Source organism: Elgaria multicarinata, chromosome 5 (assembly GCF_023053635.1).
Source record: "Elgaria multicarinata webbii isolate HBS135686 ecotype San Diego chromosome 5, rElgMul1.1.pri, whole genome shotgun sequence".
Classification (NCBI taxonomy): Eukaryota; Metazoa; Chordata; class Lepidosauria; order Squamata; family Anguidae; genus Elgaria; species Elgaria multicarinata.
Window position 1 is genome coordinate 33,268,124 of NC_086175.1, and position 23,133 is coordinate 33,291,256.

A 23,133-nucleotide genomic window follows, 5' to 3' on the forward strand; every position below is an offset into this window, starting at 1 on the left:
CAGACTCTCAGCCTCACTTACCTCACAGAGTTGTGAGGATAAAACGGAGCGGAGGAGGATTATGTATGCCATCTTGGGTTCCTTGGAGGAAAAAAAGCAGGATAAAAATATAATAAATACATAAATAAATTTTGTGAGCTATCTTATTTCTTTCTGTCTCTTCTGTAATCAGGCTCTAATCTGTCATTGAAAGCAAAACCATGGGGGGATAGTTATTATAGAATACCTCTCTTCCCTCTTTTATGTGTCTTGCTTCACACACACACAAATAAATGCAAGAGGCACTAATAACCTGGCTAATGTCTTTGGGTAGCTAAAGTTACTGTGGTTGGGAGAGGTGCCTGCACATTGATTGAGATATTAGCTCACTGAACTTGTCATGAGACTTCTGTTTTCAGCTACAATCAATCTCAAAATCCCAGTTTGTAAAATAATTGCTGCCATCCCCAAATCCCACGAATTTTGCCTTTTTCTTTGGGTGAAGGTCATGCTTAAGGGCGCCCATTGATCATCTCTTGCCCAAGGACTCACAAAAACTTGAAACCAGCACCAGTTTGAAGCTTGAGGCGATGAATCTCCTTGATTTCAATGTGATTAAAGCAGTGTAACCATGCACAAGGCTGCAGCCAATGACTCCAGTCAGTTGGAAGCAATTGCAGCTAGATCATCAGCCTAGTTTTGTGCAACATACACTGTTTGTTTTTCTTCTATTGAGGCAGCTTATTCATCTTTTTCATGCTATTGGTTTCTTCTATGTTATTTTTTCATTATGGTATGTAATTTGATAATAAACATTGATCAAGGACATATTGTGCTTTGTGTGTGTGTCCATTTGAGCAAAGCCAGCCTTCCCTATACACATGCTTGAATGGACAAATGTAGTGAGTGAACTGGGCCTTGTCAGCAGACATTTTTGTACTTCAAAAAAGAAAAGAAAAGAAAAGAAAAGAAAAAAAAGATTCAGCTCCTATGATCATGGAAATTGCTGTTGACTATAAGCATGGTCACCTGGCAGACAAATTCCTCGGTATGTACACATGGATTCATGAAGAAGTGTATTCTGTGAATTAACCCTCCATGGGACTCCTGAAATATTTCCTCATTTGGGTTCGTATGCTGGGATCATCATGTTTTATATGTGCGTGTTTTAGTGCAGAAAAATATGGTATTTGTTTGTTAGCGTTTTAGTACCTCGGAATAAATAAGTTCTGTTTAAATTCACGTTGCAGAGAACTCTGACCACTCTGTCATTTATAAAGAGTACTTAGAAGGACAATTGGGACCTGCAACAAAATGTTACAGTGTGGAGTGCTGTTGTTCAGGGTGCCAGCCAGCCAGACATGCCCTTTTCCAGAATACTCCATTCTATTTCCCTCCTTCGTAACAGCCAAACAAGATTCTGCAGCCATTGGGCATGCTCAGAACTTATTGGGCTGGTTGGTTGGTTGGTACATTTCCCCCCTAAATATTTTTTTGTATTTTCTTTCAGTCTTCTGGTGTGAGGATAGTGTTCTTTTGATTACATAAAGATTGGCACTGAGATAACTGAGTTTGCTGTCATTTATGTGAAGCTGTTAGTTATATGATGCTAATGGCTGGCATATCGCTATGTGTATGGATTAATAGGCCGCAATTAGTGCTAGTGAACCTCCTTTCTTACCTGAATTCTCTTTGAAGCTCTACTTTTCTGTTTCAGATTTCTTGAGTATACAACATATCTCATTCTTGAAGGCTAGATTAATAATTCTTGATGCAGCGCTGCACTGTCAATGCCTGTAATACTAAACCGACACATTACTTTCCACAGAGAATGACAATTGGCAGTCTGGGTTGAAAGGCAAAAATAAAGCCATGACCTCTGAATACTTGAAATGTTTTGGGGATTATCGGCTTCTAAATTAGCTCACTTTTACAAGAATAGGACCTGCAGTGATGTGATATTCAAACAAAGATTGCTGCATTTGTGGGGAAGAAAGAAGTATTTTTTGTATTACAATAGATTTTTCTGTGTATATGAATGATTTGATGTACCTACTCAAGACAATAAAATATCTGCTATTCAGTATTGTATTTTTTAAATAAGGAACTAAACTATACAGTAAAATCAGCTGCAATTTGCAGAAGTATATTTTTGTTCATTGTTAAACTGTTGTGTTTTACGACATAATGGGTACACTTCCACTTGTATGCTCTGCATTGATCCAAATTCTATGATTTATGCAAATAATGCAAACTAAGAGCAGTATCCAATGGGCTACTTATGCCCCCGCCAATTCTTCTGCACCCCACTAATTCCATTGTGCGTGTGGGGCCCCCACCACTTGCGCAGTGGGGATTGAGTGCTTTTGGAGGCAACCTGAAGCAAGCAGAAATGCTCATTTCTGGAATGGGTCAAGTTAGTGGAGCTTGCATAAGGAAGCTGTGCCAACCTGTCCCGATCCAGAAATGAGCATTTCTACTTGTTTCAGGGCTTCCTCTAGGAAGCCCTAAATCTCCATTGCGTACGCAGTGGGTCCTCCTTACACAACAGACTCAGCAGGACCCACTGCTTGTGGAAGGGTATCAGTGGGGTGGAAAGGAATAGGCAGGGACATAAGTGCCCCTGCTTGGAGTTGGAAGGCAACTGCCCTCTCGATCACCTTGCCCCCAAATGGAAGATTTTATACTGGTCTGTAGTTATTAAGGTCTTTTTAGAAGCGGCTGTACCACCGCTTCTTTTAAACAAGGTGGGAAACTCCCCTCCCTGAGCTATGCATTAATAATATGCTGCAGTTGTAGTCTAATTGCATCTCCCTGGGCAACCAGCCAAAAAGGGCAGGGATCGAGAGGGCAAGTTGTCTTTCTCACTTGTTCGAGCGGCTTGTCCACATCCTCAGTACTCACTGACTGAAAATGATCCAGTGTAATCCTACTCGTGGAGTTGCTAGATGCTCCATTGTCAGCTTCTGCTATAATGACGGCATCTAAGTTGGCTCTTATCTGAGAGATTTTACCTGTGAAATGATTGTTAAAAGCATCACAGTAAACTACCAAAGGCTCTAAAATCGAGTTCAGGTAGGGAGGTTTTCTGAGTTAGACCCCTCACCACCCTGCACGAATTGCCACCCCATAGGAATGAAGATGTTCTCTAGGTCATGTCTTGTCGGATATAAGTCAAGTTTGGAAACGAATACATTTATTGCTATTCTTAAAAATATTACTCTATAATTCTAGGATTCTATTTATTGATTGGAGCTTTTATACATGTTGATTTTCATCATGGATTGCTCACTTTTCACAAGTGAATTTCATGAATGTTTGACAAGGGGTATGCATTTACCTGCTGTTTGGACACACATCATTGAACGATAGCAGTCACATTCTTGATTGTTGATAGTCCTCCAAGAGAGCAATCCTCTGGTCTCTGCACATGCACCCCATAGGATGGCTCAGGAAAACTGGTCCAAAGTCAGAGACAGCACCCTGACCTTGGAAGGGGGAATTAGAGATCCAACCCCCCCCCCCTTGCAGCTAGCACAGAGCAAACCATGTTGGGTGTCTCTCTGAGGTCAGAAGATCAATCTTGGCGAGGGAGAAAGGGGCGTTCCAGTGAGTGGGGAGGGGCGGAGACTGGAGACACCAGGATACGATTTATCCTGAGCCTTCCCCAGCTTCCTTCCCTCCCCCTCCAAAGCACCCTCACTTAGACAAGCTGCCCATCTAGCATAAATATAGGAGACTGGAGGACAGGGAGGGAATGATTGCTTCCACAACTCCTTCCATCTTGCTGGCTTTCATCCAGTAGGGTATATAAATCTCAGAAGCCTTGGAGTTTGGGGGCTTATGAGCAAAGAAGACACAGTCCATACAATTGTGCCCTCAATGTTTCTTGGAATTTTCTGCCATTCACTCGATTTTTCTAGGATTATCAAGATTCATATATAAATGTAAACTTTCACAAGAATATATAAACTGTTTCCCCATGGTTCCGTACGTTGTAAAAAGGTTATTTTATTTTCAGGAATCTGTTCTGCATGTAGGTTCTCACTGTTGTGGAATCATTCCTCTTTTCCATTATTCAAGCTTCCTTGTTTAATCTCTACTGATGTCCTCAGAGTTTAAAATGCTCCAAATACTTGTGGTGTCTGTTAACATATCTTGCTTCCCACTCTCTCATAAATGTTTGCTGGAAACCTTCTGTTCTTGCCTGGTGACTTCATTCTAAGTGCTTCATCATACAATATGTAATATTTGAGGTAGTTTATCCACAGATGAATTGAGTTTATTGGACTCTTGAAAAGGGCTTGCATGGCCATTCATTTTTAATTTGAATGATTCTCTGTTTGTGCACTTCAGTGCTTCCTCCCCAAAGATATACTTGATATATCTTCTTTAAATCTTTTAGGAATGCTTACTTTTTTTACATTTGTCTACTTTGTTCTTTCATCAGTTATTCTCCTTTTTTGTAGAGGCTATTTCCTCCCTCGTATCTATACATTTTATAGCAATGATTCCCCTTTAAAAAATTGAATCATTATTTTAAAGATTGAAAGTATAGGTCATAATTTTAGCTATGAAAGGTGGAGGAGAAGCTATGCGCTACTGCAGCTTTTACTCTCATAAGATGTCAAACATGGTTAGAATTTGTAGAGCAAGCTTTGTGTTTTTAAGGAGTTCGCAGACTGGTCTAGCACTGATGATTATGTTTGATAATGGTGAGATCATTTGAGACCTTCAGGATGAGCTTCGTTGCACAAAATTGAATGCAGAAGACGTGATGTTTATGTTCCTCATCTGGGAGACAAGGGTAGCCCTGCTGGTTTGGATAGAATGGAACAGAGTACATAGTTATGGAATTGAGCTCTGTAACCCCCTGTGCCCCCATGAAAGGCTGCTCCTGTGGGTTAAGGGACCCTTGGGAATGCTTTGGGTAGAGTGGGGGATACTGCCAATAGAGAGGGAATTGGCAGAGATCCCCCTCTTACATAAAACAGAGGAGAAACTTAGACCCAAGCATCTGCTTTTCTGAATCTTAATGACTGAACTGACTTCTTGCTCTGGCATGTTGTAATTTTCTGCAATTTCCAAGCTGTTTTCAGCAAACTCTTTTGTGAGCAGGCCTTTGACAAATACTCCTGAACTGAAATACCATTTTGGCAGACTCTGCAACTGTAACAAGTTATAGGCAGCTTTGTATGCTACCATTTGTGGCAAAGAATGTTTCTTTCCCACGGCATTACTGTGGTATCCGAGAACTGAATAAGGATATTGTGTGCTGCTTTTTTTTCTTTTTAAGTAGCATTTTTGTGCCATCAGAGCATGAACTTTGGATTTCTTCCACTTGTTAGTCTTTCAGTGGAATACGCCAAGGCTGACTTGTTCTTCCTGTGTCCTCTTTGGATGTTCTAGAGGAATATGTCACAGTAACACTGGCTCTTGAATGGGGGATATGGAGTTGGGATGGAATGATAAAGTACAGGTAATGGGGATTGGGCTAGAGATCACTTTCCAAAAGGTGGGTGCCACCACCTCTAGGGGAAGAACTGCAGGAGACATCATCTTCACTATGGATAACAGGTTAGATTCTGACTAATTTTGTTGAACTATTTTCTCATTGATTTCAATGGGAACTAAGTTCAGCTAACTTACAAAGTAATCCTAAGCAGAGCCATGGAGAAGCAGAGCAGTGGATCTCCTGCTACATCTCAAGCCCTGCCTGGCTTGCACTGGCCAGGGCAGAAGGTGTATGTGTACATGTGATTTTGCTGGGCTTTTCAGCTCAATGGATCACAATTTCTCCCCAGCTGACAGCAATGGGGGTGGGGGGAATTAGCTATGCCAGGGCAGGCCTAGCTGGTAGGCCCATCTCGGGGAACGAAGTGGCTTTGGATACAGCAGATTGAAAACTTGCTCACCCCCACCCTGGGAATGGGGAGCTTTCAGATCTTTCTGTCAGCTACTGTGGGCAAGAAGATGGCTGGCAGTAGCTTTCTGTCCATCGGGGTGCAGTGGGCAATGCAGGGGAGCCCCTCCTTCACCACCATGGTACACCTCTCCACTGGTGGAGGCCACAGAGAGCCAACAATGCATTATTCTAAACCCTTCCATTCGTCAACAACATTGGGTCGGGGTGGGGGAGTGTTAGAATTGCACTCTGAGTCTGGATCTGATCCTAAATTTCCTGTTCTGAATTCTTGGAACACCTGCAGAAGCCAACTTCCCTCTCCTTTCTTTCCAATTTCTCATTGAATTGTCTCCTCCACTGCCGTTACTTATTTATATTTTGAATTGTACGTTTCTCTTTATTTTACCATCTCTTATCTCCTGCGATGGGTGCGTAGGTGTAAACGTGTGTTGTTTGTGAGATCCTTAGTCATCTTTGCACGTGCAGTAGATTCTCCTTGGGTTTTTTTTAATGGCTTTGCTCCTAACTGTTTTCCTCTGAAACTATCTGTAAAGTAAGAACTATGTTGCTAAGCAATAGATACTGATGTCACTTGCATCTTATATGTGATAACTAATGTGCAGGGGTTAAAAGACTTGGCCTTTGCTACGCATTATACCCCTGTTGAAATTTCAAAATGCTCTTCTCTTTGATAGTAATTAGTTATTCATTGAATAGTTTTAAAAACATAATCAAACACTATACAAATAGCAGTTTAGGCAACTAAACATGTATTTAATAAATCATATTATCGCTGTAATAACTGGCTTCAACAATAAACACAGTTTATTGGACACATACATATGCACATTATCTGGCATGTATGTAATAAATGTGATATTTTAATCTGGTCTTCAATATTTGTTGTTAACTTGTGCAAAACTTAATTAATGCCCTTATTTTCCTATTCCCCTAGCACATTTTAGACAGTAGGAGTAAAACAAGTTGTTCAATCATAGCACATCACTACCTGCCAAAACATGTCTTGTATCCCTAGCAAAGGGTTTCCTTATTCTGGGAAACTTTTCAATATATTGAGCTGTATGACAAAAAAAGTGAGTATGAGTGACTGTACAGTGTACGATCTTGGAATTGGGCTCAAATCCATTCTATTCTCATATATTCCAGATCTTCATTTTCAGGGGTCAATATTTGGATGGGCATGTTAGACGTGGGGAAATTCAGCTCAGTAACTTTGAGGTTTTCCATTGTAGTACATGGACTTCCCTGTACCCTTTCCTCTTGCAGTTCAAGTTTCAAACTATGTTGAAGCCAGTTATTACAGAGATAATATGATTTGTCAAATACTTGTTTAGTTACCTAAACTGGTATTTGTATAGTGTTTGATTATTCTTTGAACAGAAATGCTGGCCATTTATGTTTCTGGGAACCTCAGATACCTGGAAAGGATTGTAGCTTTGTTGGTTTTAAACAGGCCTGAGAGATTCTTTTGTAGCCAAATGATTTAATTCTACTCTAATGTAATATAATTTCAGCCTATAATATAATACTTAAACAAAAAGATTGCACAGATGCAAATGCAATGTAATACTCCTCCTCTCATGGGAGGAAGAAAGCTATATCTGTCATTATGACCCTATAGGGTAGACCAGAACTTTCCAAACTTTTCATGTTGGTGACACACTTTTTAGACATGCATCATTTCACGACACAGTAATTCAGTTTTACTAGCAAACCGGAGGTTAAACTAACCCCTTATAAGAGATACGGACACAGACATATATTGTAATAACAAAATGTATGGGGACACAACATATCTCATGAAAACCTTTCATTTATATTTTTAAAAATATATTATTTGCAAGATAATAACATACATTTCCAAGACTTTTCATATTGAACCAATTTTGTTGAGCTGCGATCGAGCGGCGGTTGAGACGGTGTTCTATCAAAAAACTGAACCCATGGAATTTCTCGAATGCATCACTTCAGGTGCAGCCGCGACACCAAGAGTGACACGGAATCAGCTGTTTCGACCCGATTATGCATACTGCACATGCGCAGTACCTGTATGATCCCTTGATATACAGGCATACACGGATAGGACGGAAGGGGAATATACTAGTGCACCATACTAATCGGCACCTTTGCTGCGTAAAAATGCATGCAAGTTGGTATTGCTTATTTCACATAGACTCAGAGGTTTCTCGTTACATTCGTGTGACACACCTACACACTGCAGCTGACACACTAACGTGTCACAACACACAGTTTGGAAAGCTCTGGGGTAGACAGATGATAGCTTCTCAGAGTTGAAGGTGGCTTGAAAGAAGGATCATTGTTCATGATATGTATGCTAATCCTACTTTTGGGTCTAGTAAAGGCTTTTTTGTTTTTCAGAAATGTGTTTAGGCAGTGGGACAAGAGAAAATATATATGCATCTCATGGAAAGTGATCTCTCTAAAACCACTTACATTTCTCTTAAAACTATTATCTATGTTTCATTGTCTAGTGTTGATGAATCTGGTTTCTTTCAGCTTCTTTAGTAGGCTGGTTTTGTTTGTTTGTTTGTTGTTTTGTTTGGAGGGGTAGTAATAGAGGTTGAGAACTACTTTTATACTAGCACACTGAGAAATAACTCTCTATTTAGTCTGTAGTGTGACAGCTGTGTTTAGCCAAAGGATGCTGACATATCTTGAGGTCAAATATTGCTGTGTGCTATTTTCCAGGAATCTAAAAGAAAGGCTGGGTATTACTACCAAATTAGACATTTGGAAACAAATTGGTTGACATGGTGTGTGGGATAGAATATCAGACTGGATGGAACCTTTAAATTAGGAGTTGATAGGGCCTGTCTTCATTTGTTGATTATAATTACATATTTGAAGAAAATTAGGTGAAATAGGATTCTCAGCATTAGTTCTGAATACTCGCACACTTTTGCAGAAGATGTGTTGGAATTTATTTCAAAATCTTTTAAGATGTGTGACACAACAGCTACTTGATAAAGAAAAAACCTTGCTCAAGATATTCTGTTGCCTCGTGTGACTACATTGAATGATGGAACAGGTGCATTTTTGGTGTACATGAAAGATGCAAAGGGGATTCTGAAGCCATTGCTTAAAAGGAAAAATGGTTATGCATAACTTGTTTAATAGAACTGTGTCTTATTGCAAAACTTAAAGCCAAGAATAGATTAGCTTGTAATAGTCTTGTAATGACTGTATTAGCTCGTAATAGTCTTGTAATGAATGTATTACTCCTGTAACAGTCTTGTAATGAATGTATTAACTATAGTTCTAATTATTCTAAGCCTGAATTTCGATTGCTTTGGATCTGGGCATCGGTTTTCAGCTTTGAGAAATATAAGAAATATATCCTGCTTGGTGTGGCTCCTGCCTTTTAAATACCACTTTCATACTGCAATATCCTGCTTGGTGTAGATGAGGCCTATGTCTGTTGAGGGCCATAGCTCAATGCACCTGCTTTGCGTGAAGGAAGGTCCCTGGTCAGTCCCCACCATCTCCAGATAGGATTTTTTGAATCCCTGGAGAACCAATGCCAGTCAATGTAGGCGATACTGAACCTGTTGGACCAGTGGCCAGACTCTGTGTAAGGCAGTTTTCTGTATTTGCTGTAGATGTGCGATTTCAGTCTTTCTTTGTTGATGAAAAGCGGTAAGGTTCTGTATTGCTTAGATATAATTGGGGGATAGTGGGTAGAAGAAATACTGCTTTTTGCAGTATTTTTTTTTATATCCATGAAGAATAAAGGTAAAAGCTTATGTAAGAAATGGAAAGGAGAAAAGCCAGGGAAAGTATCATGCTGTGAACTATGTATTCATAGGGTTGCTAATAGGCAGAATTCTGTGTCTTTAAGAGGTGTATGACAGGCAGGAAACACTCAATTTCTTTCTATCCTCCAACCTTTAAGGTACAGAACCACTCTCATCTTGGGAGATGTTTTTCATTAGAGCTGCTTGTGCAGTTTCTGATAAATGCAGAATAGAATAAGGATTCTATGTTGCCTTTGGGGGTTAGATGTGTGCCTCTTAATGTTACGTTAGTATCTCCTGCTCGCCAGTTCAAGAATTCTTCCACCCCATTAGGAATGAAAATTGGCCTACTATTTGAGTTGTATGAAGTGTGACTGACCTGACCGTGTAATATATCAGATTAACCCTTTTAAAATTTATTGTTCTAGCATAGCTGATGTAGCAGCAGGGATTTGCATTCTCTATAGCCTATCAAACCAGCGGAGCCAGAGTACACTCTGAAGCCCTGTCTCAGCTAAGCATGCATATATTTTGCTGTTGTAGTATTATAGTATAGCGAGAATACTTGATCAATGTACTCGTTTTTAAGATCCTTGCTCCGCTGCTGGCTTTTATTCTGATTTTTTAAACTTAATTTTTATTCTGTTTTGAACTTTTTAATGTTTTTATATTATGTTTTCTTATGCTATTGTATTTTATGCTTTTGAGTTTTGTTTTGTGAACCGCCCAGAGAGCTTTGGCTATTGGGTAGGGTGACCATGTGAAAAAGGGGACAGGGCTCCTGTATCTTTAACAGTTGTATTGAAAGGGAATTTCAGCAGGTGTCATTTGTATATATGGAGAACCTGGTGAAATTTCCTCTTCATCACAACAGTTAAAGCTACAGGTGCCCTGCCCTCTTTTAAATCTGGTCACTCTACTATAGCTCCTGCAGCTTTAACTGTTGTGATGAAGAGGGAATTTCACCAGGTTCTCCATATATAGAAAATAACATCTGCTGAAATTCCCTTTTCTATGCAACTGTTGAAGATACAGGAGCCCTGTCCTTCTTTTCATATGGTCACCATAGTATAGCCCAGATACAAATGAGAGCAAGGCTCCTGCAGCTTTAACTGTTGTGATGAAGAGGGAATTTTATCAGGTGCTGCATGCATACAAATGACACCTGAAATTCCTTTTTCTATGCAACTGTTAAAGATACAGGAGCCCTGTCCTCCTTTCCATATGGTCACTCTATTGGTTCTCATGGGGGCTGTGTTGCTTATCCTTTCACTACAGCCTTAGCCTTACAGAATATGTGTGTTTGCAGTGATGCTTTACTATTAGTGAACAAGAATATATATTTTTAAAAAGTCTTAAGTTAAATGGTTTATGTACAATCTGTGTCTGGCTTGTTCCTCTTCCTCCTCTTCTCCTTCTTGCACTGGTGTCTACAGTATTCTTAAGGATTGGGCATGCATGTCTGGATACACCCACAATTCTTTCATTGAAACCTAAAAAGAAATCTGATTACATTACTCTCTAAACACATCTTGCTTGACTTTCACATTAAAGGGTTATGTGGTTGAGTGAGCACAAAGCTTTCCAGCTGGTACAATAGTTTTATTTATATAAAATGCTTGCACCAAAGTTCACATGGGCTTGAGGTTTAGCTAATTTCGTTAAAAGGCAGTCATATAAACACTGAGTTGAAAAGTTTGCCTGTGACTGTACACAAGGCTTTTTTCATCTTTACCAGCTAAAGTAAAACCACTGTGGAGCTTTTATTGTAGCATATGGGTTAACATTGGTCAACTGACTGAAAGTAGAAATATGAGATCTAGGTTGAAATCCTAAGCACATGTTTTAGGCAGAGCTCAGATTGAATTTGGTGGGAATGAATCCTAAGTAAACATGTTTAGGATTGGTGGATGGATGATTACACAATGTGTATTTCTGTTTTGTGCCATTCCAGTTACTTTTTAAGTGTACCCATTTTTAAACAAATTGATAACAAAGGCAGATATAAAGATTTACAACTTAGTAATGTATCCTTTAACAGGGCCAGTCCTTCCATTGGGCAGAGTGAGGAAACTGCCCCAGGTAGCAGATGCTGGGGGCTGTGGTGGCCGCCTCCCAGCTGTTCTTTAGGTTTGGCCTCCACACTGAAAATACGAGGGTCCGATGGTGCTCTGACGGAGCTTTGAACTTTCAGTGTGGTTAGGGGATGTTTTTAAAACTGTTGGATACTCTTGGGGAGCTCCATCCCATTTTTGGATAACTGTTTCATTATAGGCTATGGGAATTAAGCAAAATGCTTACAGCTCTGACATTTTTAAAGATAAAGAGATGCACCATGATAGCTCTTAAGGAGAAATATAGCCATGCCAAGTTTGAATCAGATCCCTTCATCCCTTGAGTTTTTAGAAATTTTTAAAGTGTCATTTAGGTTTTCCACTTCAGCTGCTAAAATATGTTGGGCTTGCCCTATTCACAGCACCCATTCATATTATAGGGTATCTTACACAGCCCACTTCCACATTAACGCTGAAGCACTGAAATGGCAGTAAAGGAAGCCTCTAAATGGACATGCCTTTAAAAATACCTTAGGGGCCCATCGGTTGGGAATGCATGTGCATAAAACTGAAAGCCAAGCAGTGACTTAAGTAGAGAATCCTTGATGCATTGTCTTGCTGGCCATGGATCTGTGGCCACAGATCCCTGCCAGTGCACCTTAGTGGGAATGAGACCTAAGTGGGTTCTGCTTCCAGGGAAGCTCAGCATAAGGAAGGCTGATTCACAAAAACCATGGGCATCACTTCTTGTCATGTTGCTTGATTATTAGCAGCTGTAATGGTGAACTGACTCCACTCAAAAGCATTGGCCCTGACCCAGGGAATGTTAGCCAACCGTAATCTATTCATCACGCCACAACCCTGATCCATTGATCAAGGTTGATCCATCGATCAAGGTTGTTGCAAGATGAAGCCACTTCTAAAGTGTGCATGTGTTCATCTCGTAAAGACAAATCTGCCAAACCATTCATATTTGCTCCTACATGATGAGTGATGACACGGGCTCAATTGATAAGCATTGGTTGCTTATCTCTTCTTTAGCTGTCTTCTGCATAGATAATCAGTCCCTTCATGTAACGTTGCTTGGATGTTTGCCACTTTTTTATACTCTTATAGCTGATTCCATCCGTATGGATACCCTTACCACCACAAACTTTTTTAAACTAATGTGACTCTTCTTTTTTATATTGTTTCCAGTTTTGCATAATTTCACTTAAGCACACCAGACTATTGAAATGCCTATCCTTATGACAGGGAGGGAGGGAAGCCAAATATTTTGTGGGAAAGGAGCATTCCTCCTTGATGAGGTTCCAATTGACAGAGGCTAGGGTGTTGAGTGCCTGAGGCTTTGGAAAGTGTGTTCTACATCTGCATACAGATTTATGGAAAGTTGTGGGCTGGGTTGACCCGGGCCAAGTTGCTATACCAAGGGTAAGAAACCCTTTTCAGCCTGATGGCCAAATTCACTTTCGGAGAAGCACCCTCTGTCTGTGAGGCATTCTAATGGTGGATGGAGCTGAAGGGAAAGGGGGCAGGACTAAAGGGAAAAAGGGTGAGAGCAAGAATGCATCATCATCATCATCATCATCATCATCATCATTATCATAATAATAATACCAGGGTATTGTAGCTTAAAGCTGTTCCTGCAAGTAACTGAGCCTTAGGAAAGGCATTTCACCCTTTCAGAATAAGGTAAAAACTGCACCAAAACTGGGAAGCCACCAAAGGATTTGTGGTTTGGGGAATGGAGATGAGGCCAAGGGCAGCACTGAAGACCAGATTTAGCCCCCAGACCTGAGGTTCCCTCCCTTTGTGCTAGATGGTTTGGAGCTCTCATTCCTTACAATCTTCTAAAAGTCCCCTGCAGCTCAGAAATCTCTCTAATCCTGTCCTAGGGCATGGCTAGATGAGGGGGGTTGAGGGGGATGATCTCGTGATTTTATGACCATGAGATTGTCCCCCTTGTCTGCACATGACACGCAATGTCCCAGGAGGAAGAAGTCACACCAACCATTTTGGATTATTTTTTAAAGGAAAATGAGCACACGAGCACTCGAACAAAACGGTTAAGTTGTGTGTTGGTTTTTTTTTAAAAAAAACCTCACGCTCCCCCCACCCCACCCCTAAATGGGCACTGAGCTGCTGAGGAGCTCCATGCCTGGTTCCCGCTCATCATGTTTACTCGCGAGGAGCTGAGACAAAACCGCTACGGAAAAATCAGAATTGAAGGGTAGGGCAATATCCCGGGGCAAGTGAGGGTTTGTCCCTCCCTGCTCCCGGGATGCCCTGTGTGTCATGTGGACGCACCGGGATGATCCTGGGATGATCCCTGGGATATTGCCCCATCTAGACATGCCCCTACAGTGAACAGTGGCCATATTGGCAGCTTTGGTCAATAGAGAATGCTAAGGGTATGGGCAGTAGAAGGACCAGATCATTGTATGCACTGTTAAAGACTTTCAGGGGCAATGCAAGATGGAGTCAACTAAAGCGATGGACAATGCTACATTTGCATGTGTGCCACCATCGTCTCTCTCCTTTATGGGTCAGGAATATGCAGGACTGGAATATATATACTCACACAGATCCTGATTCTGGCCACAGCACCTTTTCATATTTCTCCTTGACTGTGTACCAAAACCTTTCTGGATAATCAAGCCCATAATTTGGTAGTACACAGCAGGGTCCCTTATGTTGCCTATTATTCCTTTTGGTGTTTGCGCCTCATTATTCTCATGTGTACCCTTGAGGCTGAACTACATTTGACTCTCTGGAAGCGTCAGCAGCTACAGAAGGTGGCGACCTGCCTCTTGGCAAGGTGGTTCACGGAGAGCGTTTTACAACAGTGCTCTCTGGTTCTCTGGTGAATTATGTCTTTCAGGTATAATTCAAGGAGATGATTTTGACTTGTCTTATTGTTATCTCTAAGAACGAAGTGGCAAAAATGGATGCAGAAATGAGTGGTACATTTGCTTTTTGTGTTTCTGAGGGGAAATTGGAGGAAAGAGTTTATATCTCTCCCTGCAGGGGTGATTCACAAGCTGTGCCCGTAATATAATGCTTGGGCACCAGAAGTAGATTTCCCCACTTTATCTTTGCAACCACCCTGTGAGTAGGTTAGATTGAAAGACAACGACTGGTCCAAAGTTATCCAGTGAATTTTATGGCCAGGTGTGGATTTGAACATGTGTCTTTCCAATCAGAGTCCAATACACTGCCTCTTTGCTCTGCACAAATATCCCTTTTGAATGTTATACAAGAAGTGCAAAAACAGTGGTGTTATTATAGAGTCATGTACACATCTGCTTTTGCTGTTTCTCCAGGACATTTAAAGATGCTCTTGAATGAATTGAGAACTCAACTGTAGCATGTATATTCCAAGTTCAGACAGCAAGGTGAGGCAGTTCCAGTCACAGCTCTGTAATTTGTAGACCTTATACCTTTTTCTGGTGCTGACTGTGGCTGTGTTCACATGACATGGCAACCCATTATGGGTGACAACCTATGCACTGTGGGCTGTTTTGCAAACAACCCACAGTGCATGGTTTGTGCACCCAATAGATGATCGAGTTTGCCGTGAGTTGTTTCGCTCCTCCTTCCATCTTGGTCTTCCACCCAATAATACAGGATCCTGCATGGGAGAACCTATCTTATCTACCTATCCCAACACTCCCCCTGCTCTGATTGCTACCCATTTTTGGTCACCATTTTTTGTTTTGTTTTGTCGTTTTGGGTTGGTCCTTCACAATGGTGTTATAGTGAAACAGTGCTGTAGCACCATGTAGAAAGTGGAGGGAAAAGAAGAAGAAAAACAGGAAGTGCTTCACTTTACCAACTTGCAAGGGGAGGCCCAGGATTTTAAGGATGGGCCAAACCCTTGGGGGTGTCCTACTTGTAGTGCATCCCTCCCCAAGTCATCCCCTCTTTTTCATAGAAAGATGTACCCCCTCCTTTTCACTCCCATCAGGAGGGTAAAATGGGATGATGCACAGTTTTCTATGAAAAAGAGGGGATGCCAACTCAGGGAGGGAGGGACTAGAAGGCCACCCCGTCCCTGGTTGGGTCCATTCTTTAAATCCTGGTTTGTGAAGTTGATAACATGAAGCACTTTTCCCTTTTTAGTGCTATTCGGATGGAGCGACTGACAGCTGCTAGGTGATGTTTTCACTACTTTCCCCATTCTGTCAATGTTTTGGTCAGTTTCATCCCCTCTCTTGTTGGCTGTTTTCCGCACTCTCAACACCTTTAAAATGTCTGCGCACTGCTATAGCACTCTTACGCTATAGCAAAAGACCATCAAAAAAAGAAAAGAGCTTCAGAGGTTTTTGCTGCTCTTGCCAAGTGACTCGCTCACCATTTCTTTCAATCCATGATGCACTGGGTGTCCCAGGTTCAGACAACATGCCAATCAATTTTGGCTGACCAATGAGATGGTTAAGGTTAGTGTAGGTTGGGCATTCAATGTCCAGGTTCCTACGACAGATGTCATAGATGGCTTCATTATTAACCATGAAGGCTCAGTCAGAGAGTTCAAGGGTGGTGTGGGGCCATCTTGGCTAAAATAAGCCCCAGAACAAGCCATTGCTTGCTGCCATGGCTTGTTTCAAAAACTTAACCCACCCAGACAGCAATCCATGATGGGTTGGCTTGCCACGTGAACATGTGTGTGAGAGTGAGGGGGGGCAGTATATATTGCACTTAGGCTGCAAATCTGTATCTGTTTACCTGAGAGTCATGGGGCTTACTCTTGAGTAGAGATGTAAAATTTCTAGAAATTTTCAAGCATTTTCCCTATTAAGTAGCTAAAGTGTGTAGCAAGGCTGGCTGCAGTTGCTTCCAGTCTCCTAATTGACTGATTGGTGGGGAGCACAATTTTAAAACTTTCCTTTCTGTGCATGCTCTTTGCTGCTGCTCTTGCCTGCCCCTGCACTTCAGGAAAGTCCTTCTCCCTTGCCCAGCCCCCTCTTGCTTCCCTGGACTTGCCCTCTGTTGCAACGAGTACTCACAGCAGTTGTCTCCATCGCTGTGTTACTTTCTCCCCACTCATCCTGGCTTTATCTTGAGAAGGTGGTAGTTTTACAGCAACTCACTCCAGCTGCTCTAGGACCCCAATTTGTGAAAAACAAATTTGCTACAAGGAAGGAAGGTTGGCCAGAAAACCTTGGAGTGGATTTCTGTGGAAGGAGAGGTTGTGTGTTTACTAGCCTTTTTGCTATGGTGTTGAAAATGAGGGTCATGTTGGGCTGTTTTGAGGGACAAATGAAGCCCTGTGAATGTGAAGGACAAAGAGGATTGGAGGTCAAAGAGTTGTAGGGGGAAGTTATATTTGTGAAGAGCTGCTAGATGGATCAGAGCTGTGGGGCAGGGGAACAGGACTGGATTTCTGAAGGAGGAAGGTTATATTCGTTAGTCCTGCAAGGAAAATGGGAGCAAATGATTAATCACTAAAAAAAAAGAGAGAGAGAGAGACGTGCAGGGGGAACCTATGCCATCTGTCTGTAAGTCCTTCTCTTTAACTGTGTAGTGAGAGAGAGCATATGCTGCCCTTGCTGAATAGGAAGGAAGTTTACTCTGCATGTGCTCAGAGGAACTTTTTAGTATAATTCTCCTAGCTATGATAAATAATTGTTTGCTACTAAGCCCAGCTGCAATTTGTGGATCTTTGTCACTATTCTTGTCCCAGTGTTTCTCTTGTTCTATTAACTAAGCAGGATTCCCCCCAATAGATCAACTTCTGAAGAATTATCCCTTTTGTTTGTCAGCCAAGATGAATGACTGGGGAGGGCAGTTCTTGCATAATGGATCTTTGTAATATAAACTGATGGAAACCTATTAGTAAGCAACTCAGTTAGCCTTGAGGTTGAAATCTCAAGTGTAAATGTGGAGGGCAAGTTTAGGAGACTTCTGAGATACCAATACCTGTGTAACTCAGTTAAATATCACTAAAGCAGGGGGGAGCTATTGGGAAAACTCCAGCCAGAACACCCCTTTTTCTCTTTCTTTGATCTGTGGAGTTGGATGGAAGGAACTTCAGAAGTTGTGCAGGCACTAATGTTGACTTTAGAGCGAAGTTAGCAAAAACAAATCTGGTGTAGAAGCTGTCACAAGAATCACCCAGATCTGGAGTTAGTGCTACAACTGATGCCAAAAGATGGAATGCAGCTGGTACAGGCCTTATGCAAGGATGGCATTTTGCTTTATTTCTCTTTTTCATCAGGTCCAAATGTTGCATTTAGATCCATGGATTCTGATGTCTGTAATTGACTGAAGGAAGGTGATGAAACTGAAATGTAATCTGGATAAGATAAGCTTATGATTGGCAGCTGAGGAGTCCAGGTCATTTAGGTTACAATAAACAAGAATTTAAAAATGAATGAAACAGTCAACTAGATAAATCTACTCCCTAAAGTCAACTGCCTGTGAAGCTTAAAAGACTTAATAAAGAAAGATAGTCTGGTCTTCTGAAGGAGCCAAGGGTTTTCAAATTATGTTCAAAGACAGCTCCATATAAAGCACATTGCAGTAGCCAAGCTGAGAAGCCACCAGGGCATGCAATGCAGTAATGTGGTCCTTAGCTAGGAAGGGATGCTACTGGCCCACAAACCAGAGCTGATGGAACAGACTCCTGATTATTTCCACCACCTGAGCATTGGAAAGCAAGGCGGGAGCTCCAGCTGCAAACTTGGTGTTTTAGTGAGACCCTTTCCCAGAACAGGTAAATCTACCATTTGTTCATGTTTATCCACTTCTTTTATTCATGCGTTTCTGATCCCCTGAATCTTAGGGCTTGTTCAGGCATTATTTCCCCCTTAGTCTGCATTGTGTGTGTACAGAGATTGAAAGTGGCCCTGAAGATGCCAGACTCTCCCCTACCTCGCTCATTCTAGGTCAAAGAGCATAACTGGAGTCTGAGATTCCATGGTTCTTTGAACATGGTTATTGATCCCTCCTGACCCAGAAAGATTAAACAGACCTAAGTAAGAGTTTAATCTGCCAGGTTCAAGAGAGATCAATAACTGGGATCTCATTCTTCAATTGTTCACTTTTTCTTGGGGAGGAAGTGGATGAGGTTGTAGCCCTCTCCTGATCATCCCCCATGACCAACCTGGGGAGGAAAAAAAATAACATGCCATTGGGCTCCTAGATTTGAAGTTTCTGGAGGTTTTCTGGGTTATATAGTGCAAGGTTTGATTAGGATGCCATTCTTCCAGTGATATCCTTATTGATGGCTCTTGTGAAATAAACAAGTATTTATTCTGTAGCCTTGGGTATCATTAAATACCCCATCAGACATTTATTCTAGTTTCATATCCTGTTGATCAGAAATCTTTTCCTTTGTCCCTTTTAAAAGAAATCACGCCTGCATAGTAAATTAAGCAGAAAACAGCCACCACAATGCAGTGCTTAGTTTTTGAAATTAATACTGTATTTGCTTATATTGATACAAAATCTGAAAGCATTTCTACGTAAAGTAGAGACATCTTGTAATATACAATAAAATGTTTTGGGGAGTTATATATTTTTGGTATATTGAGGCACAGCTTGTAACTTTCAAGGATAGTGTATACTACAGGTTTCCCCATCACTTGATGAACTACATCGGACAGTCACCTTTAGCCACACCTAATTTCTAGGACTATTCAAAGGATGGATAGTGTCAAGATCCACAGACTTTGGCTGGCTTTGGTAGCCAATGAAACCTTTGTGCTTTCCACCAACCCTGCTGCTCTCCTGAAGGGGAGGGTCTTGATTGTGATGTCACGTTGAGAGCAACTGGGGGACACATCATGCCCTTTCCCGCCATTTCTAATGTGTGGGGAAGGTTGCACTAAGCCTTGTAGAGCCAGGGAAAGGGCAGGAGGGCCCCTGAGACCCTGTGCTGACTTCAGAAAGACTCAGAAAGCAGCAAAAGGAGGCTCAACATGGAGTCATGGTGATCCTATATTTTACTTCTGAGCCCGGAGAAGGACAGGGAGGGTGCGTTCGGATGACACTTTAGTCCACAGAGTGTGAATAGGATGACTATTTGCGTGTTGCACTTTGGCAACATGAAAGTAGTGCTCCATGGAGTAGTCTGTTGAGTAGTTGTCTCTCCCCCGCCCTCTCCACCCATATCCATCTGCCAGTGAAGGACGTGTCAGTGCCGATCACAGGGCTTGGTGCCGACGTGTCCTTCCCCATCAGGGCCATAGTAACAGGGAAGTGGGCGGCTATAGCAATGTTGCCCCCTTCCCTGTTGCCATGGCCTGATGGGGAAGGAGGGGTGTTGCTTGGGCACAATGATCTGTCCTGCAGCTGTCATGAGCAGGTCAGATCCTTGCGCATCCCATCCCCATTCACCAGAAGAGAAGGGGAATCCTTTGCAGTGAGAGATGCCTTTGTGTCCGATTCCCCTTCTCTTCTGGCAAATGGAGACATGAGGCACAGGATTCTGTCTCGCTCATGACCCCCCTCCGCAATATCATTGGATGTATTTGTCCCACAGTTTGACATTACTTGTCCAGCCGCAGGAGATATCGTTCGCACCCTGCCCTGTGAAGCATTTGGAAATCAGTATGAGGGGATAGAATGAGCTCTGGCTCTGCCATGAGAGCATCAGGTAAGCTCTTTCTATCCCCTCTAGCTGATATCTACATGGATCACAGGTCGGAGAGGTGAGCGAAGGGATGTGCACTTCCCTGGGAACACATGGGGCACTGCAATCGCAGCGCCCCACCCAGGGATGGTATGATCAGGGCTCCTCAAGCACATCCCAGCATGGAATTCTTTCCCATGCCTATAGAGCCCCGCTGGGCAGGAGCAGCCGAGGTTTCAGCCGCTCTTGCCTGGCGACTCTGTAGACATGAGAAAAACTCCATGGAGCCCTCCACATGACACGCAACACAAAGGTTGTGCAGGATCTCTGCTCGGCACCGTGTTGATATTTTGTGTGGAGTGTTTTCCAAAAAAAAAAACCTGCACCATGGAGTTTTCCTGCAAGACAACACATTTCTCAACAGCGGTGTAAAAACTCCACCGCCAAGTCGTAAAACCACCATTGAACAATGTGTTGTCTGAACCGAGCCAGAATCTCTCCAGAAAAAAATTGCACATGCCAGTGTGAGCTGGTCACCATATTTGTCAATTTCTGGATATTAGATTGGGAGTTGCATGATCTTTTCTATATTTGTGTAACTCTTTGCATATTGATACTTCCATCCATGGGCACATTGCAAAGGATTCTGGATTTTAGATTTTAGGATTTTAGAACATGCACACACACAGTTCATGGAGTTTGCTGGTCAGACCTGTTGGGCCTCACAATATGAGAGCCAGTGTGGTGGTGTAGTGGCTAAAGTGTTGGACTGGGAGTCGGGAAATCTGGGTTCTAGTCCCCACTTGGTCATGGAAACCCACTGGGTGACTTTGGACCAGTCACGGACTCTCAGCCCAACCTACTTCACAGGGTTGCTGTTGGGATAAAATGGAGAAGAGGCGGAGAATTATGTATGCCACCTTGGGTTCCTTGGAGGAAAAAAGGAGGGATATAAATAATAATAAATAAAATAAATAAATAAAAATGTTGCACTTTACAACAGCCCAATGCTCCAAGTAGCTGTGCATTAGAGAGAAGGTATATAGTATTGAACAACCTTTCTATCAGGGAAGCTTATTCACTATTTCCTCAGTGGGGAAGCCTTGCCAAGCTTCTAAGAAGCCTCAAGGTGAATTTGTGGTATGTATGTTAGCCCGTTGAATTCCCTGATCAGCATGGATGGTATTTATACTTGAGTGATAGAATCTGTGTCTTAGGCCAGTGTTGATTTCACCCCCCTCTCTCCTGATATTTTGTAGCATTATTAATTTTATATGCTAATATAAAATAATGAATTACATAAAATTCTAGCAGCATAAATCCTTTCTGCTGTTCCCTGCTTATTATCTCCAATGATCTTAACCATGTGCGTTGAAATGGATGAATGGAATGACTGTTATTAGTGTATGCTTGTTCAGCCAGAAAGTTGCATTCCTGTCCCTTCTGTTTGTTACATGCTTGTTAATGATCATCGATCAGGGCATAAATGGCATGAGGGGTGGAAAGGCAATTACCCAACTAGACAAATATTAGCAGCAGGCTTGGTCAGAATTGGAAATGCAGTCAGGATTCAAGATGAACAAAGGAAAAGAGTGATATAAAACTTTGAGAGGATGTCTATGGTTTGACCAACTGCCCTTGCATTTGGTATCAAACCATAAAGCAAGAAAATTAACGGAAGTCATGCTGTGTTACATTATCTCAAAGATTGTCCTTTCCAGAGAGGATAGAAGAACTGTGAGATTGCTGAACAATTGAAAGCTCAAGTAGCAATTCATTTCAAGTTAAGTCTTTGGATTATTTTGCCGGCTTTGAGTTTTCTTTTAAGTATAAAACAATCAATTTTGCATTACTTAGGAAAAGAGGCAAACGGGATGGGGGTGGGGGACAGCAGCCTATATTTCAGTATGTTCGCTTGTGTCATACGTCTGCATGAGAAAGCCAAGCTGCCTCTTTGTTGATTTAACTACTTCAGTTTTCTGAGCTAATTCTATGGTGCCAACATCCAGCAGTTTGAATCCTATTATATCCAGCTACCTTGCTTTTGAATCAACATAGTCTATATATTGTTGAATAGCTTTTGCTGTGAAGGGTCTTATTAGTGAAGAGATGAAAATCTCCATAATTAATCAGCATTTTATACAAATAGTTGCTCTCTTGGTGCCTTATGGGTTTCTTCTTTTGCGGGTGATGTTGGGGGGGGGGGGGGTACCAAAATTCTGAGTAACTTGACCAAGCAGAATGTGACCCTAAGCCCTATTTCAATTGGGGAAAGTGGAGAGCCTTTAGCTGAATCCTGCTTTAGCTCTTTACACTCACCTCTTGAGGATCTGTGTGACTAATATCTAACATATACATTTTCTTAGTTCTTCTTGCTTTTGGAGTGCAGGGAAATCAATAAAACAGTTTGAGCTGTGAGATGGAAGTGGCCATTCCTGTTAATTTCACCATCAGAAATTATATCAGCTGTTATTGGCCTGGTTCGTATGATCAGACAGCCCATGGTTAACAAACCATAGGTTGTTTGTGAGCACACATGAACCTCATTCCTGGGTTGATATTGTGATATGTGAACCTGACACTCTGGGTTGTTTAACCCTAAACAACCCAGAGTGCTGGTTTCACACATTGTGACAACAACCCAGGGAATGGAGTGTTCCTGGGTTGTTTCCGAAAGCTGATTCCAAACGGAAGTGATAAGTGGGTGCGAGGCAGCGTTTAACCCAGGAATTGGGATTGCATCTGAACCGGGTCAGAATCTGGATAATGCTGTTTTTTAAAAACAGAAATAAAAGAGAAATTAAGGCTGCAATCTTAAGCACAGTTACTGGGGAAGTAAGCTCC

At 41.8% G+C, this 23,133-nt stretch overlaps 1 protein-coding gene across 6 annotated transcripts in view; it reads left to right on the top strand.

Annotated features, from left to right (window-relative positions):
* Positions 1-23,133, top strand: part of FARP1 (FERM, ARH/RhoGEF and pleckstrin domain protein 1) — a 194,293-nt gene that overhangs the window by 14,120 nt on the left and 157,040 nt on the right. The gene's annotated exons all lie outside the window — the stretch shown is intronic.